Genomic DNA, 23,825 nt, shown 5'->3' on the forward strand with positions numbered 1-23,825 from the left:
AGTCAGCACTCTGGAAGGCCAGTACAGCAGTTTTACTGGTCCCCTTCCTGGCTTCTCCAAGAATGGAGAACTCTAGCATTTCCTGGTCACTCTGCCCAAGACAGTTTCCAACCACCACATCTCCCACCAGTCCTTCTCTGTTTGTGAAGAGAAGGTCTAGCGGGGCACCTCCCCGGGTAGGCTCACTAACCAGCTGCGTCAGGAAGCTATCTTCCACGAAGCTATCTTTTGTCAGCTGCCTGTAGAACCACTCTTCAGTCTCCTCATCCTGGTTCAGCTGTCTATAACAGACCCCCACCAGGACTTCCCTTGTTGGCCTTCCCACTGATCCTAACCCATAGGGACTCAACCGTATCATTCCCAGCCTCAAGTTCCATGACATCAAAACTCTCACTGATATAGAGAGCCACACCACAACCCTTCTGTGCTACCTGTCCCTTCTGAAGAGCTTATTACCAGACATTGCATCACTCCAGTCATGAGAGTGGTCGCACCACATTTCCGTGATGGCGACCAAGTTGTAGCCTGCCTGCTTGCACCTTAGGGCACAGAAATGGGGAATGGGGGGTTGGTCAGTTCACAGACTTTATTTCAACTGATTCTTTTTCCACAGAGTGTTCCCCTTCAGTGTGGGGTCACTGGTCTCATTCCTCAGAGACTACCCCTGCATCCACTGCCACCCCCAGCCCGACCAAAACCTTTCCTAATAAAACCAATACATTATCCTACACAGTCAAAGTAGAAAGGTATCTCCCATTGGAGACTCAGAGCAGCAAGCTAAGGAGGTGCTCTGAAGAGCATTCTGACCAAGCTGAAGGGAGAAATAGGTATCTGCTTTTTACTGTGGAGGAGTCCTGCTCATGGCACACCTGATTGCTGTGCTCTGCTCTTCATCTCTCTCCCAGTCATCTTTCCTGTTGCTGTCTGCTTGTCATCTCTTTAGCTTTCTTTGGAAAGTGCAATGATGAAAAAGAGAAGGATTTTGTCCAGGAGTTGGTGAATTACAGGAAGGACTGTTAGGTGTCAGCAGAGTCACTGCCTTGAACATGCTAAAGGTATCGAGAAAGTGGATGTGCTAACAGTGAGAAAAGTTCCATACATATGTTTGTGAAAGTGAGCGTATTTGTGTGTGCCTTAGTGTCATGTCTGAGCTCTGAATTCCTGATGTGTACTTTGTGGTATCCATGCAACCTGCAGGGGAGGCAGGAAATGTGGATTCTGTGAGACATTTCCTAAAATACACCATTTATTTATCAAAATATCCATTTGCTACACAGTAAAGGCAGCATTGTACTCCACCCAGTTACAGCATCAGATGGAAGGGCAAATTTTAAAGAAAGCCAGTCCCAGAGGACAGTACAGTTCCACAGGATGCAATTGCAGAAACTTCCTTGATATAAAGAACAAGTGATGGAAATGTACAATGTATGTATATGAGCAAACACATAAGACACAAGGCAGCAGCACACAAGTGTGGTTTTATCGAAGGGAAGAAGAGGAACCCTGAAGAGGAGCTCCCAGAGTCCTACTGTGCCTACTTCAAGGTGATCTACATCCCTCACTGCACATCTTTGGCTGAGCTGACTAGCTCTCCTCTAAAATGCAAGCTAAACTGAACAGCACACATGTAGATCACCCCAACCTTGGGTATTGAAATGTTTGTACCTACAATTTATGCCAGCGCTGGTGTTTGAAGTGGGAATTCCACTGCAACACCTTCCCTGGAGTGCAGGCAGTCTGTTCTGGGACGTGATGTCCCACTAGCTTAACTGTCTGGATTTCTGGTGTCTGGGAGATGTTGGTGATGCCCTTCATCATCTGTCCCTGCTCTTCTCCAGCAGCTGCCACTCGAGGGCCTGGGTCTCACTGAGTACTGACTCAGACCTGCCAAGCCTGTAAGGAAGTCTCCAGTAACCAAGAGCCTCCCAAAAGATGCCAGACCCCCATGGTAGAGATGTGAACTGCACCCTACAGGTGAGGTAGTGGCTCTGCTTGCTCGAGCACGTAAACTTCTGCACATTATCCCAGGAAGGACACGCTGTGCAACATGTTCTCTTCATGCCTGTGCAACTATGAACTCCAAGTGACTCAACCCCTGTGGAAAGACCCTGAGCCCTAGCAGTGGATCTTTAAGCCCCAGGCCCGGAGACATAAGTCCTCCTCCTCCCTCAGGGCAATAAATGCCCAAAGTTACCATGCTGGGAAAGAGCACCACAGAGGTAAGTTTCTTCCCATCTCGGTACTTCTGACAGCAACAGCAATTCTCACAAAGAGCTGAGAAAAACACCTGAAAGTAACTTTATGGAAACACAGTTTCAAGCACACTGTCTTCTTCCGCAACCAGAGCACCCACCCTGAGCAAGTGAAACTTCTCTACCATTTGAACTGGACCTTGGAGGGAGAAATCCCTCGGGAGAATTGGAGCAGAGAATTGTTCCCCTCATTGATTTTGCAGACAAGACTTGCCACACCTTACTTTTTGTCATGGCTAAACAACTTACAATAACAAGTGTGTGTACTTCTGGTTGCCTTTCTTTTCACCCCAGAACAATACACTTGTCAAACCTGAATTTCAAAATGTCTTGAAATCCTATTGCTTGAAATATGTATTTATATATAATTACATATATATATATAATATTAAAAATATTGTGCTTTTATATGCTTTTTTAACTCTATTCCTTTAAGCATTTTTCTTATGTATTTATTTTCTCTTAGATATAATGAAGGTAACCTAGAATACTATGTTTTCACAGATTTTTTTCCTAGAAACAGTACAATAGAGTGATACATTCTTAAAGAATGACTGTAGATATATACAAAAATGTGTTAACGTACCTTCAGATAAACCTCATCTCATCTGTGTCTCTTCTGAACTGACTGGCTTTAACTTGCAGTGTGATGGCACAGTTACAGGCAGCCTTCAGTGCCCTTGGACATCATACAGTTACAGGAAAGAGGGCTCTAAAAAAATGTTGTACTAGGCCTTTCACTAACTGGCAGCAGAGTTTTTGTCACACTTGGAAATCTATACCTTGGATAAGATTTAGCATTGTGCCTTTCTTTAAGGAATACCTCCAAGTAACCTGAGGAAGAAAGGTTGCAGGACATACATGCTGTGTGTGGTTGGAGTTATCTTCAATATGCCTCTGGTTCAGATAACATTTGAATGGATCCTACACGGTGAAGGCCAGTCCCTAGCAGAAAGACAGCTGGACTTTCAGGAATGGGTTACCCTGCTGATTTCACAGTAGGAGACAATTTATTGTAAAGGAACCCCTTTACTGTGCATTGTTAGTGATGCTTCTGTAGGCCAGATCGAGCCATATCTGCCTTTTTCTATTGTTCCCTTTACAGAACATTGTCGGACATTCAGTGGTGAAAGGGACCTTTTAGATTCAGAATAACTTGTGAATCAGGTCTAAGAAGCTTTGGCTTGCCTATGTAAGCAGTGATTTCCAGTAGCAACATGTCAGCATCTGTGTTCTACGTGTCTTCTGTAAATAACAGAAGATTGTCCTCTTTTGACACTGACAAGAGTTCTCACTTGTAAGGTTTTTCTAGATGTCGTTTCGAAATAACAGAATCATAGAATCATTAAGGCTGGAAACAACTTCCAAGACCATCTGGTCCAACCACCCCCCTATCACCAATATCACCAACTAAACCACATCCCGCAGCACCATGTCCAACCTTTCCTTAAACATCCTTCGGGATGGTGACTCCACCAGCTCCCTGGGCACCCCGTTCCAATGCCTAGCTATTCTTTCTGAGAATTAATTTCTCCTAATTTCCAACGTGAAGCTCTACTGGTACAACTTGAGGCCATTCCCTCTTGTCCTATCACTAGGACTCCAAGAAGATTATCCTCCTTTGAAACTGACAAGAGTTCCCACTTGTAAGGTTTTATAACCCTATCTGAAATCTACTTTATTGCCATATCATGCCTCCTCTTGATAAGCTGGTTAAAGTACAAAAGTCGTTTTTAAGTCTTATCAGAATTTCTTGGATTATTTTTTTATGGACATTAAATGGGAATTTTATGAAATATTAACTTGTGTTATGGTTTAAGCCAGCAGAAAGCTAAGTACCACACAGTTGTTTGCTCATTCCCCCCCCTGCAGTGAAACAGGGGAGAGAATCTGGGAAAAGAAATGTAAAACTCGTGAGATGAGGTAAAGTTTAGTAGGAAACAAAAAGGAGGAAAACAATGAAAGAAAATACAGAAAAAAAAACCGCTCATCCAGTCCCTAAGCATCAGCAGCCAGCACTTGGAAAATTCCCCTAAGATTTTATTGTTCAGCATGATGTTATGGAAAATTCTTTTGTTAGTTTGGATCAGCTGTCTTGATTGTGTCCCCCTCCATTTGCTTGTGCACCCCCAGCCTCCTAATCAGCAGGGCAGTATGAAAAGTCAAGAATGCCTTGATTTAGTCTAAGCACTGCTTGGCAACAACTTAAACATCGGTGCTTTATCACCATTATTCTCATCCTAAATCCAAAACAGCGCCATACCAGCTACTAGGAAGAAAATTAACTTTACCTAGTAATCTAGGCAGATTGGTTTTCAAGAGCTCTACTTAGTGTCTCATTACTTCTGCATTCCTGGCTGTCATCTGTACCCTATGGGAGCACTTCCTTCACTAGACCGCTCTGCATGAGGCAAATAGCAGAATAATAGTAAAGGGATTCTGATTACATGCTGCTTAACAGAACAGGATTTACAGGCAACTACTCTCTCCAGCTTTTCACAGGCTGATGGGAGAGAGGAACGTAGATGCCTGGTGAGGGAGAAGCACTTCTGTTTGTGTGCAGTTTTTATGAGGGTTAGAGTGCTAGTAGCAAAAGGAAATTTATCCAAGTGCACCTGAAGAACTGTTTTGTTTTAGGTGAGATTGGATTGCTTATTTGTTCATTTCTTCTAGCTTGTGTTTCTAGGTGATATTTTGTGTGATTCATCTAGTCTCTATTCATTTGCTGCTTGCCTACTAGAACTTGTTGCATTTCAAAACTATGACCAAGGTTTTCCCTAAGGAATGTCAAACTGCTGGCAATTGCCTTGATCTGAGTTTACAACACTGAAAGAGGACAATGAGGTTGTGTTTTGAGATGTTGGTGGATACTTATAAACTTATGATCCAGTAAATTCTTCATTTCCTCTTGACTGTATCTAATATGAACCACCATGTGTTCTTTGATATTCTTTCCTAAGAGTAAGTAACAAACCACAATTAACAATTGGTAACCTTGTGGTTATTGAAAGTTACTAGAAACATGTATTGAAAATAAGAGATAGAAAGATAATAATAGAGTAGGATTTCATGCATATCATTTTGAAAAGACTCCAAATGTGGTAGGTGGGGCTGAATTCCCTGTTTTTCCCAGTCATTTCCCAATAAAGACAGAAAATGCAATTACTAGTGGTCAGAATGATAGGAATTACTAATATGCTTAACATTTCAGCTAGTTACAGAGAATGTAACAAGCTCTCAATTTTCATCATAAGGGAGTAGAATACATGACTAGATTTCTCCAGAAATAATACTTTTGTGAAGCTTCCCTGAATTTAGCTAAGATGGCAAGTTCACAAATTCAGGTTTATTATTCAATAAACACTGGAATTGTGCTGAATTATAATTATACTTGAACTGAATAATTATAATACAACAGCTGAGGTGACATGACATTCAAATGGTGAGTTTCCTCCCTTAGTTGCACTCATCAGCCATCCTGATCAGGGCCTCTCTTTCATCAGTTTTAGTGTTCCCTATAGCTGAATATCTGTCCAAAACCAAGTCTGGATTTCTCCTGGTAAATTCAGAGTTGCTTTCCTCCTTTACAAAGATCTTTATAACAGGGAGTGATCTACCTGCTCTGTTCGCTTGAGAAGAAACAGAGGAAGTACTTCAGTGTGGTTTTCCTTTCCCATTATCCAGAGTAAGTAGTCTTCACATGAACTCAAAAAGTTAGTGCTTCCCTTCCCCATGACTTTACAAAAGCCCCTGAAAATAATATATGTATATATATACACATATACATATATATACATGCTATGTATATGTATATGTATATGTATATGTATATGTATATGTATATGTATATGTATATGTATATGTATATGTGTATATATTCTTTTTACCTTGATTGGCCAGAAGACTAGTAGACTAGTACTGACTAGTATAGGTGCCCTCCTAGATCTGTTTCTCCTTGTCTCATGGGTGAAGTGGAAATTGGTTTACATCTTGGCCATAGTGACCATGAAGTAGTTGAGTTTATAATCTTTGGTGATAGGAGGAAAACTGCCACCAAAACTTCAATCGATTTGGGGAGAGCAGACCTCAGGCTGCTCAGGGAACTGGTTAGTAATGTTCCATGTGAAACCAGTTTTGAAGGCATCAGGGTCCAACAGTGCTGGTCACTTCTGAAGAACCACTTCTTAAGAGCAGAGAAACAGGCAATTCCAAAATCTCAAAAGTCAGGCAGGCAGGGCGGAAACTCATCTTGGCAGGACGTGTATCTTCTAGAGTTTAGGCAGAAGAAGAAAGTGCATGGCCACTGGAAGTGTGGACAGGTGACATGGAAGGACTACAGAGATGCTGGTTGCTGTTCCAAGGAGAAAATTAATGCAGCCAAAGCTCAATTAGAGTTGAAGCTGGCTAGTACTCTGGGGGATAATAAAAGGCTTTTTAAATATATATATTAACAGCAAAAGGAGGACCAGAGAAAACATTTGTCCATTACCTATGAGAATGTTCACCTCACAAACAAGAACATAGACAAAACAGAGACATTTAATACCTTCTTCATGTCTGTCTTCAACATCGATGATGAGCCCTGGTACCCTAGCTGCCTTGAACTGGAGGACCATGACTGTGAAAATGATTAACTTCCAGCCAACACTAAGCTTCTCTGGGATTTTCTGCTCCAGATGAATGTGCATAAGTCTATGGGTCCCGATGGGATTCATCCTAGGGTATTCAAAGAGCTTGCTGATGTTGTTACAAAACCACTCTCAACTATTTTTCAATGGTCTTGTGAATCTGGAGAGGTCCCAGTTGACTAGCAGCTGGCAAACATTATTCAAATTTTCAAGAAGGACCAGAAAGAAGACCCTGGTAATTACAGGCTTGTCAGTCTCACTTCAGTGCCTATTAAAATTACAGAGAAGATTATTCTGAGAGTTACTGAAAAAAACTTGAAAGACAACATAATCATTGGCCATACACATAGCCAACACAGATTCATAAGGGAAGAGACCTGTTTAATGAATTTAATTTCCTTTTATGACACCGTTACCCATCTAGTTGACCAAGGGATGCCAGTTCATGTAATCTTTTTGGACTTCAGCAAAGCTTTAGATATTATCTCTCAAAGGATCCTTCTGGACAAAATGTCTGGGTGGGTGAACAATTGGCTGATGGGTTGGGCTCAAAGCATTATAGTAAATGGGGTAACATCAAACTGGTGGACAGCTACTAGTGGGGTTCTGCAGGTCTCCATTTTAGGGCCAGTTGTCTTAAATGTTTTCATAAATGATCGAGATATCTGCCCCCTTCAGTGTGGATATCCATTCTGCTGTGGTCATCCACAGGCTGAAGGGATGCCTGCTCCATCATGGTCCTCTCCACAAGCTGCAGTGTGGATACCTGCTCCACTGTAGTCCTCCCCATAGGCTGCCGTGGAAATCTCTGCTCTGGGATGTGGAACACCTCCTCCCCCTCCTTCTTTGTGATGTTGCTGTCTGCAGAGCTGTTTCTCTCATTCTTTTTCTTTACTTCTACCTGTCATGCAGCATCTTGTCCTTTCTTAATTATGTTTTCCCAGATTTACCACCAGCTTGACTGATTGATTCATCTTTGTCCAGCAGTGAATTCATTTTGAAGACTGCTGTACCCAGCTGTGCTCAACATGGGGGCAGCCCTTCACTTTTACCCAAAGAGATCATCCCTGCAGCCCCCCATCTTCTAAATCCTTGCCACAGACACCCAATACAGCCAGAAAGGAAAGATTTTTGTTTGTTTGTTTGTTTGTTTTTCTGTAATTATCTGTCATGTTTTACTAGTCTTCTTGATTTTATTTCTAGCAGCAAGTGAAAGTCGTTTATTGTCCTTTTCCCATTAGTGCAGAATTGCTCCTCCTACTTCATCCTGGAACATGAGTCATCTCTTTTTTTCCTGAATTTTTTAGTAATGGGTGGTCGAGAGTTTTCTGCTGATAGGTAAGAGCACAAGACTTTTAAAGGCTAAAAAGGAAGCACAATTAAAACAGCAAAATAATATATTCTAGATGCTGTTTTGTTCAAGTATATTCTCTTTACTACTTCACAAGATATATCTTGGGATTGTTATAATGATAAGAAATATAGCAGAAGATATCTTAGTGTTATTAAGGAAAGAGTGTTTTTATAACTAAACTTCTGAGTATTTATATAAGTTAATCATGTATTGTTTTGAGATTTATATTGTAGTTTAAATTATTTTATTTAATTGAACTAGTACTTTGTAAACATATGTAGTGTTCTGATGTGAATGATTGAAAGTGTAACATACCCTGCTTTGGAATGGTAAAAATCTGTTAATATGATCATAATATAAGTGTAAACATTTATCATAGCAAGGAATTAAGGATTGCAGGAGAAATGTGCAAAGATATGGAATGACAGATATATATTTTGCTGTTTTCATTATTTTTTATTCTTGAATGGTTTAAACATAAAAGTTAATACTCTGTCCTTCAAATGAGGTATTATGAAAAGAGTTTGTAAGTGCAAACTTGCAATCAGAATGTGGATTAATGTGCATTTTCATATGCAGTTTATCTTTTGTAACATGCAGCTTGTCACAACTTTATGGGTTGGAAAAGCAAAGGGAGATGACTTACGTGAGGACTCATTACTCTCTAACCTCACTTTTGAGGGATTAGAACAATATCTTGTGTTTTCCTGCACTGTAGTTGAATTGCCTCCCTCTTATACTCTGCGTATTTAGAGTAAATGCTGGACTCTTGAAGCCATGATATATTCTCCAGCTGCTTCCTTAAAGCAGTCAGTTTCACTGCCCTACAGAACAACTCTTTTACTACACTTCAGTGGTTCACAGTGATCAAGGACAAGAGTACAAGCCTGTTGGAATTAAGATGGTTTGCAGGTGCAAGGTAACACACCCACAGAGATAAGGAATGGGGCATGCTGGGAGACACAGGCTGATTGATTTTAAAAAGCTATGAGAGGAAGTGAAAAAAAAAAAAAAAAGAAAAAAAGGAGTGCCTGGTAGTAGTTAAGTCACAACAGACTAGGACTGTATGCACACATGAGGTCCTGTGTTACAACTCTGTGGAATGCATTTATTGTCTGAAGTTTTATGAGATGGGACCCTGGAGAAGTTTCTAAGGATGTTATAGGAGAACCAGAACAGGCCGTCATTCCCTCTCTCATTTATGCATAGACTACACCTGCTAGTCTGTTACAAAGTGAAAACAGGATTTTCTATGTCACGTCCACTTCCAGGATGTGTTCTTACATTGCGCCTCTTGCACCAGGATGTGACACACCACTGTACAAACAAAGTAGGTGGGGAAGTATTGAAGTACAGCCCAGTTTCCTAAAAAGAACACAACAAGAGCAGGTGCTCTTGCATACATTGCATGAGAGCTCAGCAATGTAAGTAGAGGGCTGGCAGAGGGCATCCTCCACTCCTGGCCTGACATCAAAATCAGTTTTAAGTTGAAAGTTATTATGCCCCATAAAAGGGATGGTTACGAAACTGTGATGGACAGCAGTTCCCTCAGATACAGTGAGCTATGAGCTGTGTCTGAGCACAATTCTCCCTTCAGCCAAATAACCCAACAATGCCACAGGGTCTGAAGACAGCAGGCAGAGCCAGGTACTGCTGATGCAGTCCATCAGCAGCCCTACACAAGGCAAAGTGATGAATCAGTTGTAGGATCCATTTAAGGGGTACAGTCAGGAGCAAGATGGAGATGGGACTAGAGACAAGCTCCAACAGGAGTCCAAAATCTATTCAGGACACAAGGTCCAAAGTCTGTCAAGGAGGGAGAGATAGACACAGTCCTGTGGTCCATGACACAAACTTAAATGGATTTCCAAGACCAATGAGCAGAGAGTGTGGTTGGAAGTGAGGGTTCTCAAGGCTGTGAAGGTTCCTTAGTGCACTTAAGGCACTGACAAAACTGAGAATGCCATGTGATCAGCTCAATTCTTTGTGCCAAGAGAGCAGGCAAGAAGGACCCCAGTGGTTACACATTATGATGCTGGCTGGAGAGAAATGAGGGTCTGTCTGTGCTCCCCTGTTGCTCATGGATTTTACTGTAGGCTAGTACAGATCTGAAAGAATCAATACAACAGAGACAAGATTTATCTGCAGTTTATACCAAAATAAAATACTACTCAGCTACAATGAGGGCAAAACTAGATCAGTTCTAAGAGCTGTATATTTTGTTTGCTCTGTTTAGAAGTAAAAAAATATATTCTAAACATTCACTGAGAAATTGCTAAACCTTCACCTCAGGGAATATAGTTGTACTATAGAGCAGTTCTATGATTGTCAAGTTCATCCTTGACAAAGCAAAAAACGCTTCCAGGCAGTGGCCTAAATGCTCTTCCCATCCCAAGAGGGAAAATTTAACAGTGTTTCATCAGAATTTAAATATATTTAAATCTTTCATGAAGCTCATCTTGTGGTTTAAGCCCAAATCAGGCAGTAATAATCAACATGGCTAGAAATATGATCATGAAGAGCTTAGCTAGGAGGGAAATATGCATGCAGTTCTTTGACTGCTGTTTCTTTATTGTCTGCTGGAAAATGCTTGAATAGATGAGGGGGGAAAGGCCCATATTAGAGCCGAAAGGAATTTCTTTATACGGCCTCTGTTCAAGCCACACATTTTTCACTTAGGATAAATATCATCTGGAAGTGTGACGGATATTTCCCACTTGTGATATACACAGCATCCTCTGGGTTGCCACCTCCACTTATCACCCTACCCCCTCTAATAGTGACCTGCTAAATAACTTCCACCCAGGATGCCAAACATCTGTGCTAACTGGTCCATCTCTTCTTCCCAAGACTCCCCTCCCAAAAAGTTACCCAGTCAGATAGAGCCTGTACATGCTAAAGAAAAGTGAAGATTTCTATGCCTTGCTTGAGAAAGTGTTTCTGTTTTAGTGAGATTATTTTTCATTATGTTTTATTCCTGTCAGGAATTCTTTCTCATGGTACATCAGTCATTTCCAGGATTATTAGCAAGTTAACTTGATTGACATTATATTTTTAGAAGTTTTTCAGAACGTGTGCTCAGAAATGAATCTCAGAGCAGTCCTGTTCTTAGCTCTTCCAATATGTTTTTTAATTTCAAAGTGGTTTACAGGTAAGAAACTCCTTACTATATCTAGCAATTCACTTTAGCTACAGAATAGAAATAAATATGATGAATTATATGAAAGTTCAGTACATGTAACGAAATGAAGAAAGCAGGATCCATGGAGGAAGCTGGAACACAGAAGAAAAAACCTTCCCTTTCCCCTTTTTCCTGCATTGGTAGGAAAAAGACAGTACCACCAAGTTAAATATATTTTTTGAGACTATTTTAGTTGCTGATCATGAAGGGGTTGTTGTTCAGCGTGACAAGTCCCTCACAGAGAAACAATTACTGAAACCTAACTTTGGTGTAGATGGACACTCCTGATTGAGATTACACTGGTCTGAGATGCCAGTCCCTGCCTGAGTCACCTTTAGGAAACTTGTTTTAATCCCATGCCTAGCACTGCATGGCCAGGAGTTGGCTCCAAGTTGTTCTGCTCATGTCTTATACATGACTTAATATTCAGTTCAGCTAGCCAATTTCCTAAGATATCACACTTGCACTTTCATTCATGTTCCCATTCCCTGAAGGAATAATCCTTTGTAATGTCTGGCAACTCCCAAGTGTGGAATAACATTGGCCATCTCAGATGAGGTGAGACATGACAGTCCTGATCTGGAGTGTTGGCTATCTCAGGGACTAAACATAGGTGTATTATCTTACCACACAGATGAAAGAGGCTTGATCAGTTTCTCACAGGTAGTACAGCCAAGGTCAGTGGAGAGCAAGAACCTACACAGATTGCTTTCAGGCTTATCAGATTGTCAGCTCCTTGCAGCTCATTTATGGTAACTTGCTCCTATCTCAGTGAGCTTTTGCTTGCAATCCTCCCACTGGTGTACCTATGGTCTTCTTGAATAAATTGCTGCCCCCTCTTCTCCATGAATATATAACATGACTGCCATGTATATAAAACCTGGAAATGTGGAAATCCTAAAGCATGTATGTGCCTGGAGGAGGTGGTAGCAATGACTATAGATCCTGTCCTCATTTTTGCAGGGGACTAGACAACTCTAGCCTAAACCTGAGATTTCTGTTTTGGATTAAAGTTACACATAAATTTTGCCTAATTGCTTCCTTGATAAAAAGAATATATTTGCAGAAAACAACAACAACAACAATGCATTTGGTCCCACCTCTTTCTTGCAGGTGAAGTTCCTATCACCATCAGCATTGATCCTTCAGTTGTCTGTGTTGGTGAGCAAGTGACTCTGTCCTGCCAGTTGACACACAGTGTCCCCTCCGACACAGGCTTGCTTTGGTACAAAAAGGAAAAGGAAAGGGATACTCCACTGTGCTCTTCCTCCAGCCTGGGTGGGGTGGTGGAGCAGTGCCAGGATGAAGAATGGTGCAGGATTAAAGGGCGCTGGGAAAGAAGATCACTTCTCCTGATTATCCAGCAAGTGCAAGTAACCGATGAGGGGGAATATGTTTGTGCTGTGAGTGGCAGTGCTGGCTCACAAGAGGCTTACTCACCTTGATGTGACAGGTAAGCAGGGAGGCTGTCACAGTGAAATGAGATCTGCTACTACGATGCTGAATTCAATTCCCATCAGGGCTCTTTAGGCTCTGCCTATTCCTTCCTCAACAGTTGAGACCTTCTTCTGGGGAAATATACAGAGACCCAGGAAATAGCTGGAAAGTCTTGCTTCAGTTCTGAGTATCTGAAGACCAGGTACTGAAGGGTATGGGGCCTGTGGCTTGGCATGTGGGAAAGCCGTGCAATGGGGAAATGACGAGTATCTGTATGAGTACCTATCATGTTTTTCTACTATGGAATTATTGATATTTAGCTTCTCCAGTTAGCTTTGTAAACTGAAACTTTGGCTTTGTAAAATGAAATATATATATATATATATATATATATTCAGAGCTACTAGGCTACTAGGGAGGGTATTTACCAATGTGCAGTGAGCACAATGATACACTAAGGACCTCTTTTCCCTCCTCATTTGAAATTGCCCATCATGGAAGACTTGTCCCAAATATAAACCTGGAAATACTGCCAGAAAGCACTTTTTCAGGTCTGATGTTCTGTTGGACAAGTCAGACAGGAGCTTAGTTTGAGTGCATGTAAACAACTAGCATCCACAAAAATGTCATTGATGTATTCCACAGATCAGTGGCATGTGTGAAACCAATTTTTTTCTTTTTTGAATCTGCTATGTACTAGTCTGATTTGATGTCTCTTATTTTAGTATTGGAAAAGACAGGGAAAAATTCCTTGCTCTTCTTCCTCTTCAGAGCATTCCCTTTTTATAGCCCTGTATCATATATACTCTCAACCATGTGGAGATTGCTCATCTGGTTTTACAAGTTCCCAGATAGTTTATTATCGCTTTTCATCCTCCATACTCATTGGCGTTAACTGTCTGGGCTAGTGTGTTTCCTTGTGGGAATCAAATTAAATGGTTACTTTCATCTGATCAATTACGGTTGTTTCTATGTGCTGTGAATAGTTAGAGCAGTGTATTAACAAACAATTTGAAACAAGACAAAACAGAAAAAATCAGAGTGTCATCTTTCTGTAGTTTTTTTTGTTGTTGTTGTTGTTACTTATATGTTTGTTTATATTTTTATTTAACTCTCATGTTTCATCCTTACTACAATAATTCCATTATAGCACTCGGAAATAAGCCAACTTTGGAAAGGGATCTACAGGAGGAAGGCATGTGTCACTACACATGTAAGTCAAAAGGATGGAACCCAAAGCCTGAAGTACTTTGGACAAACTATGGAGGAGGCAATAAAAACGTGGAGGCCGAGACCTATGTAACATGGAATGAGAGAGACCTTTTTGCATTGCACAGCATCATGACAGTGCCTTGTGATGATATAGATGTGAAATGTGTAGTCACACTCGTCAAAGAAAAGATAAGCCGAACTAGTAGGTAACATTTTAACACTTGTATCTGCATTGCTGAGGGAATCAGACCCCTTCCGGGCAGGAAGTTACACATTTGTGAGTGGAAAACAAAGAGAAACATTTGTTGTATTTGTTGTATTTTAATACGAAATGCTTAAAAGCCAGAGGGTTTTTAACTGTAGATGAAATAGCAACAAAAGTGCAGGTGTTTTGTGAGATCTCTCCCATGACGTAGTTGGCATTTCTTTGTTGTGCCCAGTGCAGTGGTGGTAAGTTGCCTCTGTTGCAGGTTCCCTGAATGGAATGATTCTGAAAAAGCCAAACACTTGTATGTATGAGAGCCAAATAAGAGGTTCCTTTGTAAAGCCCAAAGCCATGTGGGTTAATTCCCAAGGAGAAGATCTATCTTCACTGGCCCAGACAAGCATTCTACAGGAGGACAGTGTTTTTGCAACAGAAAGTTCCGTTGAGATACCCTGTGGACAACCATCTCATTCTTTCTTTGCCACTAATGTGGAATCCAGTCTACACATTGCTAAACAGTCAGGTATGCAGCAATTAAGATCCGTTTATTGAATTTTGACATTCTCTGAGGAAGCGAATGTACCTGCTTTTAATATCAACCTGCACTAACAAACAGGATGGGCCTAATGCTGCGAATTATTTCACTCGGTTTCCAACAATGCTCCATAGTTAACTATGTTCAGGAGTATGTTGCTCAAAACTTTGATGAAGCCAAAGTCTCTGCAGTCATGGCATCCCGTCCTCCAGGCTGTGGCTGAAAACTGGACGCAGGGGGAAACATGACTACTGAAGATAAGGAAAAGACTGAGGTTCTTAATGACTTCTTTACATCAGACTAGACTTCTTTACTAGCCACCATGTATTCTTGGGGTACTCAGCCTCCCAACCTGGAAGTCTGGGACAGGGAGCAGAAGAAACCCCCCACAGTTCAGGTGGAAACAGTTAGAGACCTGCTACTCCTCCTGAACTGTCACAAGTCCATGGGGCCAAATAGGATTCACCCAAGCGTGTTGAGGGAGTTGGCAGATGTGATTTCTGGGCCACTCTCCATCATCTATCAGCAGTCATGGTAATCTGGAGAGGTCCCAGTTGACTTTAGACTCACTAATGTGATGCCCGTCTATAAGAAGGGTTGTAAGGAGGACCAGGGAAACTACAGGCCTGTCAGCCTGACCTCGGTGCCAGGAAAGGTGATGGAACAGGTCATCTTGAATGCGATCTCACAACATATGTAGGACAACCGGGGGATCAGACCCAGTCAACATGGGTTCATGAAAGGCAAGTCCTGCCTGACCAACCTCATCTCCTTCTATGACTGGGTGACCCGCCTGGTGGATGAGGGAAAGGTTGTTGATGTAGTCTGCCTAGACTTCAGCAAGGCCTTTGACACAATATTCTCCTGAAGAAGCTGGAAGCCCATGGTTTGGACAGGTACACTTTTTGCATGGTTAAAGACTGGATGGATGGCCAGGCAAAGAGAGTAGTGGTGAGCGGAGTGAAATCCAGCTGGCAACTGGTCACAAGTGGCGTTCCCTAGTGGTCAGTGTTGGGACCCTTCCTCTTTAATATCTTTATTGATGATTTAGATGAGGGAATTGAATGCACCTTCAGTAAGTTTGCAGACAACAGCCAGTTGGGGGGAAGTGTAGGTCTGCCGGAGGGTCCCTGCAGAGGGATCTGGACAGGTTGGGTCTATGGGTAGTGGCAAGTGGGATGAGGTTCAACATGGCTAAGTGCCAGGTCCTGCACTTTGGTTGCAACAACTCCATGCAGCTCTACAGGCTTTGGGCAGAGAGTGGCTGGAAAGCTGTGCAGAGGAAAAGGATCTGGGGGTGTTGGTCAATGCTCACTGAATATGAGCCAGCAGTGTGCCCAGGGGGCCAAAAAGGCCAACGGCATCTTGGTTTGTGTCAGGACTAGTGTAGCCAGCAGGACCAGGAAGGTGATGATCTCCTTGTAAAATCCCCAATGGTGAGGCCACACCTTGAGTACTGTGTTCAGTTTTGGGTCCCTCACTACAGAAGTTCATCGAGGCCCTGGAGCGTGTCCAGAGAAGGGCTACAAAGCTGGTGAAGAGTCTGGAACACAAGTCCTGTGGGGAGCAGCTGAGGGAACTGGGGTTATTTAGTCTGGAGAAGAGGAAGCTCAGGGGAGACCTTATTGCTCTCTACCACTACCTGAAAGGAAGTTGTGGGGAGCTGGACGTCAGCCTCTTCTCACAGGTACCTAGTGATAGGACTAGAGTGAATGGCCTCAAGTTGAGCCAGGGGAGGCTCAGGTTGGAAATTAGGAGACATTTCTTCTCAGAAGTAGTCAGGGTTTGCCCAGAGAGGTGGTGGTCATTGTCCCTGGGGACGTTTAAGGAAAGGTTGGACATGGTGTTTAGGTACATGGTTTAATGGGTGACATTGGTAGTAGGGTGATGGTTAGACCAGATGATCTTGAAGGTCTTTTCCAACCTTAATGATTTTATGATTTTATGAAAAGGGAAGAATATCTGGTGGTGCCAGGAAAGACGGGAAGACAGTGGGCTCCTGAGCTCAGTGCTTCTAGCCTTTTTTACTGGCATGGACCTCTCTGTTTTGATGTTGGCAGAGAGGTTTCTCTCATAGATCTTTAGACTCTCAGATGCTGAGATTTACTCCAGCAATGAGAAACTTTGGTGTTAGGCTCTTAAAGTATTATTCTGTCTGAAAGGTGTTTTCAAGCAGCAAGACTAAGGCTGAGCTTTCCTCTGTAATTCTTATTCATTTAAAGCTTTGAAAATCAACTTAACTCAAGCTAAAGTATTTTTATGATATCACTTAGAGCAATATCACTCCATTCAGAGGTCATGTAGGAAATAGGTATGCTCTTGAATAAAAATAGAGACATAACATCAAGTATAATTTAAAAATTCCCTGCAGGAAAAAAATACTTCCCACTTTATCTCCAGTTTGTTTGAGCAGTGATATAAAATGCAAACATCAAGGTTGTGTCTAAACTTTCTTTCAAACTTCTAGTGTTCCTCACCACTCTTCCATATGAATAATTGCTTTTTAAAGTGTTCTTCTGCTAACCATGTTCAAATGGGACAGATTGTATGACCCCACTGCCACTCTACATCTGTGTTATATTGCAAGGAATTTGATGTCATTTTAAAAAAATGCTTTTTCTCAATTTTTCAGAAAACTCTGACTGGTTCTGGATTCTTTACCTCTTTTGCCTCTTCCTCCTTATAGTAATAGGTAAGCTATTCCCCCATGCTAGATTCCCCATTTTCCAGTTCTTCTTTGCAGCGAACTTCCAGAAACATTGTAACCCACATTTTCCAATTATTTATTGCCCCTCCAAAATGGCATAGACATTCCATGCTATAGATAACTTATTCTTCCCAAGAAACTAGCAGCTCTGGATGCCTTCAGAAGAATCCTTTTGTAGGTAAATTCACTCAAGAATTTACCAAGCATTCCAAATGTACCCCAGAGCTCTTCAAATCCACAAATCAGCATCTTCCATCATAACCCCATAAAAATATCCTTCTTTCCCTTTCCAGATCCTCTGTGTTTTTAGCACCCAGACTTATTGATGTTGGTTTTCTTCAAGACAAACACTTTTTTTTTTTTTTTTTTTTTTTTTTTTTTCATCACCTCATCATTCCTGTTCCTATTATCTTTTTATTTATATGGTTAGTTAGTTAGTTTGTGTGTGTATGTGTGTGTGTGTGTGTGTGTCTGGCTTAGTGTATGAACTGCTTTCTCAGGAGTATATGTATATGAATGTATACGAGTACAGTATATGAACTACTTCACATGAGGGGGAGCACAGGGGCAGGCACCAATCTATTCTCTTTAGTGACCAGTGATAGGATCCATAGGAATAATGCCAAGCTGCGGCAGGGGACGTGGAGAGCCCGGTCCAGTGAGCAGTCCTGTTTCCTTTGGTGGAGTGCTTGTGTGGACTGGGCTGGTGGCAATAATCCATGTAAGAGTTAAAGGAGTTCTAGGGGTAGTAGTAAGGGACGTGAGCCAAGGCCTTCACCAGAGGTATTTTCTGTGCTGCATGGAGTTGGACAGTACAAATTAGGCACTGCTTTGTAACTCATGTGTCTTGACGTAAATTGTCTTCTTCTCTGGTGTCCATGGTGACTGTGCAGAGGAACTCCGTGCAAAGCATGGTGAGTCTTTCTATTTGCTGATCAGCTTTCCCTGTGGGGACGCGGGCCTTGGAGGTGTCAAGTGAGAACAGCTGCTCCAGCAATGGCAGCTGCCCCTGAGCCTGTACCATGATCGAGTGAGCCAATGTGCCAGGGCTGGGGTTCCAGCCAGTGCTCCTTAGGTTTGGTTTTGTCAAAGAAGTGCCCATCGGCCACTGGAGTAGGTGCTTTTGCTTCTTCATTTGAAGCGGACGGTGGAAGGAGGGGTGGGTGTGGGTCATGAAACCCCCCGTGCAGATGACTTATATGTAAACAGTTGGTGTTTTCCCAGCTTGATTTTTTTTTCTTTGCCATAGAAGGTCATATGACCTTCTGATTAGCCTTCTGGCTTGTAGAAGAGACTGTCTACCGCAGAAGAACACGATCTTTTACAAACAGCATGGTATGTTTGTTAGGTCACTGTATTCTTTACCTCCTGAAGAACACTCTGGGCTTCTTTTTCTTGTTTTCTACAGAATTGCTGCGTCGACAACAGTACAAAGGTAAGAAAGAAAACAAAGTATGCTGGATTCTACCACTTGGAGCTTCAATGCAGTTCTTTAAAAGATTTGCCCTTGTCATGTAACAGTTCTGAAATTAACATCACAACAGCAAAATAATAATAATAGTAATAAGATCTGAATCTCTCTTATTTATTTGCTATTCTGGAAACTTCACAAAACATTTGTTTACTGCTTCTGGAATATGAAGCATCATTATTTCTTCTCCAAGAGTGTGTATCTGAAAGAAGGTGAGACTCCTTCTTTTAAGGTGTTTAGCTGGAACATTTCTACTGCCCAGTGTACACTAACATAGTGTATTTGCCAAACAGTCTTGGCCAATGGAATTTCTCCCCATTCTCATGCAAGAGGATTTTATGATTCTAGTTTTACTCAAAGACGTGTTCTGTGCCAAAGCACGGCTCTTTTACTCTTGACACTACTATACAGTTCCAGTGATTAAGGCAAGGGCTTGTAATCTCCATACATTCCTTTTTGAAGCTACAGGCCATTTTTTAAGGAAGAGTCTCTATGAGTTACTTTGCATTTTCTTTATGTTAGCGTCTCTCTCAGTATGCCATAGATGAGAGACAAGGAACATGGTAGTTCTGGGATGGCAGAAGGTGGAGGCATCCTGGTCAAAGACACTTCCTAGGGCCCATCAGAATGGTGATCAAAGAATGGGAGGGGAACAATAGATGCAGATGGTCAATGAATAGAAAGTTTCAAAGCGGTAGCCTTCTTGCCCTTCACTACTTAAAAAATGACTTGATTATTGCAGTTGATGTCATCCTTGATGTTAACACGGCTCATCCAAGACTGCAAGTGTCAGAAGATGGGAAGAGTGTGACCGATACTGGTGTGATCAGAATAGTGCCTGCCAAGGAGCAGAGATTTGATTGCCAAGCTTTTGTGTTGGCAAAGGAAGGATACAAATCTGGGAGACACTACTGGGAAGTGGATGTTGGAAGGAGAAGCAACTGGATCTTGGGTGTTGCCCAGGAGACTGTGACACGCAAAGGAGAAGTGGTTCTCTCTCCTCAGAATGGCTTCTGGGCCATAGCATTGTCAGATGAGCAAGAGTATGGGGTCCACACGGATCCTTGGACCCATTTGACTGTGAGTGGTAGACCATGAAAGATTGGGATCTTCCTGGATATCTCTGCCAAGAAGTTGTCATTTTACAATGTCTGCCAGAAACAAGCTTTGTACACTTTCACCTTTGATAGTGACTGCAGACAGGAAGTGAGGCTCTTTCCATTCTTCTCAACAGGTTCCACTGCAATAAAGGCTGAGACTGAGTCTCTACAAATAGCACAGGAGTTCGATGATGATGAGATTTGAAGGGATGAAGCAAGAATGCACAGTTAATGTATGACTGATATCCAGAGCCTGAGTTCTGACTACACTGTATGTACCGACAAATTAAGTCTGAATAGCTAACTCAGAAATATGCTTTCACCACTGCTTGCTAAGCCTTCTGTGAGACATTTCTGTAGGAAATTAACTCATTGGGTAAAGAGAGCTTCCAGGTATTTTAAGAACCTACAGAAACAAAAGAATTCTCAGACTGGGAAATGAAAAATATTCAGTGGTGTTTTTTGTTTGTTTGCTTGTTTTGTGTACATACATTTCTGTTGGTGCGAATATGAGTGTTTTTTTTTGTTTGTTTGTTTGTTCGTTTTTTTCCCCTGCAGACTGTACATCACAAAAACATTTGGAATATCTTTGAGCAATAGGGGGTTACTGTTCTAGAGAGGAAGAGCTTTCTGATGACCTGAAACCACCTTCCTAAAAAAAAAAAAAAAAAAAAAAAAAAAGTTTTTTATAAATGCACAAACAAAGAAAGGAGGACTAAGAAGAAATGTAGAATTGTAGAAACATGGAATGGTTTGGGTTGGAAGGAACCTTAAAGATCACCTAATTCTAACCTCCCTGCCATGGGCAGTGACACCTTACACAAGGCCAGGTTACTCAAATCACCATCCAACCTGGCCTTAAATGCATCTAGGGATGGGGCATCCACAACTTCTCTGGGCTACCTGTTCCAGTGCCTCACCACCTTCATAGGAAAGAATTTCTTCCTTATATCTAAGCTACATCTACCCTGTTTTAATTTAAAGCCATTTCCACATGTCCTATTACAACACTCCCTGCCAGCAGTGAGAAACAAAGTTGTGTTTTTGCAATAGAAGGGTTTTTCGCAGTGGAAAATTCCACTAACCTTGCATATTCAAAAGTGATCATGCAGCATAGCAGTGGGGAGTATGTTAAACAAATAAGGGGAAAGTTCTACTGTTCCAAAATAAGGAGCATAGCTAAGAAAAACAGCATGAGCAGTATGAAATCAGTAAAAGCAAAAATCACGGGCCTTGTAGTTATGAGAGAAGGAGGAAAAAATGGAAAAGAAGAAATTAATGGTTGGTCAAATAAAATTGTACATATGTGGTATAGAAGTGTGTCAAGTAGATTGTGAACTTATAGTACTCAATGAGGAAACGGGAGAAAAATCAGGTGTTGGGTCATAGGGAATATAAGGTTATGATAAACTCTTACTGTGCACTCCTGCTTGCAGAATGCCCACCATTACAATCGTGAATAAAATAGCTTCACAGGAAGCCCTGTCTGAAGAAAATTATTGTTTTCTCACAGTCTGGGGGCTCGTCCAGCATCTTGTCATCTACCAAAGAGTTCTTTACACCAAGGACAGGAAAGTGCACCCTGCTGATTTCAGCAGTCCTGTTGGGGATGGTGGGTTGTCTCAGGATGGCCAGCAAAGGATGGAGACTGTTAATCTGAAGACAGGCTCTGCGTAGCACTGGGGAGAAGAGAGGCCAGCACTGACATACCACAGATACATCCCAGACACAACACAGACACAGGATAGACACAGGACAGACAGTACAGGGAAGTCCATGCACAGACTGAGGTAAAGCAAACTTTACCATATATTGCCTCGGGGTGGGTTCAGGGAGATTCTTGTGTGGAGAGTGAATGAGACATGCTTTTAGCATGAAGTAAGTGTGGAGTCCCAATCCGCAGGTCTGTAGCACAAGGGACACAGCCAGAGACAGAGGAAACAAAAGACAAGCAAAAGAAAGTCGCGGGGGTTTGGGCCATTAGGTGTATGGTACCCCAAGCACAGTGACGTGAGGTGCTTGGTGTCATGGTTCTGCTTGAGTGGCCAGCTGAGCTCCACCACAGCCGCTCTCTCACTCCCACTCCTCAAAGAGGAATGGGGAGAAAATATGTGAAAAGGTCTCAAAGGTTGAGATAAGGATGAGAAAATCACGCCATAATTATTGTAATGGGCAAAACAGACTCAGCATAAGGATATAGTAAGATTTACTGCTTATTACTAACAAGCTAGAGAAGTGAGAAACAAAGGAAAGTAACCAAAAGCACCTTCCCCCCCCCATCCACCCTCTTCCACCTCCTCCCCCTGAGCGGCGCAGGGGAACGGGGGAATGGGCTTTATGGTCAGTCTACAGCGCTTCTTCTCTGCTGCTCCTTCTCGGTCACTCTCGTCCCCTGTGCTGTGGGGTCCCACCCACGGGATACAGTCTTTGATGAACTGATCCGGCGTGGGCTTCCCACAGGCAGCAGCTCTTCCAGAACTGCTCCAGATATGGGTCCGTACCACGGGGTCCATCCCTCAGGAGGAAACTGCTCCAACCTGGCTCCCCTACGGGCAGCAGCTCCTGCCAGGTCACCTGCTCCTGTGTGGTCTCCTCTCCACAGGCTACAGGTCCGGCCCAGAATCTGCTCGGGCAGGGGTCTTCCACAGGCGGCAGTCTCTGTCAGTGCAGGGCCACCTGCTCCACCGTGGTGTCCTCCACGGGCTGCAGCATGGAACCCTGCTCCACCGTGGTACTCCATGGGCTGCAGAGGGACATCCTGCTTCACCATGGTCCTCACCACAGGCCACAGGGGACTTCTGCTCCGGCGCCTGGAGCACCTCTCCCCCTCTTTCTTCACTGACTTTGGTGCCTGCAAGGCCGTTCCTCACTCCTCTCACTCTCCCAGCTGCTGTGGCGCGGCATTTTTTTCCCTGTCTTAAATATGCTCTCACAGAGGCGCAAAATAACATCGCTTATTGGCTCCGCTCTGGAAAACAATGGGGCCCTTCCCAAACATGGGGCAGCTTCTAGATCCTTCTCACAGAAACCACCCCTATGGCCCCCTGCTACCAAAACCTTGCCACGTAAACCCACTACAGGTTGTTATCCTCCAAACTGTCTTTGAGGAATGTTGCATACCTTGTGTATTTTATACATTTAAAATAAATACTGGATTCTTTCAAGTCATGGCATAATCCATAATTGCTCATTTAAAGTAGGCATAGCCTTTCTGTTAATCCAGATGACCCAAGGTATTGTGAATTTCATAGGTAACTGCCATGGGGCAATAAATGTATGTTGATTAAGAGAGGATTAGAGGACAAGATTGTTGGAGATAAGGTAGATTACCAGTGCAAGATAATGATCAGCCTGGCAGTGAGAGGTGCTAGAACAGAGGGAAGCATCTTTAAAAGACCCACTTAATAAACCTGTGATCTCATCCTTTGGAGGCCACAGTTTCCTGAGATCAGCTCTTTATTCTGACTGCAGCTGAAAAAATATATTTTTTCTCACTGTACCCTTGTTATGGATTGGCATATTTCCATGCTTCCTATATCCCAAAGGATGAAGGTTGGGAATGAGAAAGCACTTCCATATTTATTGGCAGCTAAGTTTGTTTAAACAACTTAGATGAATAGTTTTATAAAGGAATCTTGCTCTTTACTTTTAGTCAATGCAAATCTTACCCACTCCCTTGGCTGTAGGTTCCTCTGCATTACTAAGTTAGAAGTCAGAAATAGAAACTGCTGCAGAATAATAAA

At 42.4% G+C, this 23,825-nt stretch overlaps 2 protein-coding genes across 2 annotated transcripts in view; both read left to right on the forward strand.

The window, feature by feature from the left end:
- LOC311425471 (butyrophilin subfamily 3 member A3-like) overlaps positions 1-23,246 on the forward strand; it is a 151,409-nt gene extending 128,163 nt beyond the window's left edge. Inside the window, exon 13 of the mRNA XM_084501360.1 lies at positions 23,163-23,246. The gene's annotated coding sequence lies outside the window, so the exon portion shown is untranslated. The remainder of the gene's footprint in view (positions 1-23,162) is intronic.
- LOC311425503 (uncharacterized protein) overlaps positions 1-23,825 on the forward strand; it is a 120,245-nt gene that overhangs the window by 19,624 nt on the left and 76,796 nt on the right. The gene's annotated exons all lie outside the window — the stretch shown is intronic.

This window comes from Aythya ferina, assembly GCF_964211825.1.
Source record: "Aythya ferina genome assembly, chromosome: 31".
Classification (NCBI taxonomy): Eukaryota; Metazoa; Chordata; class Aves; order Anseriformes; family Anatidae; genus Aythya; species Aythya ferina.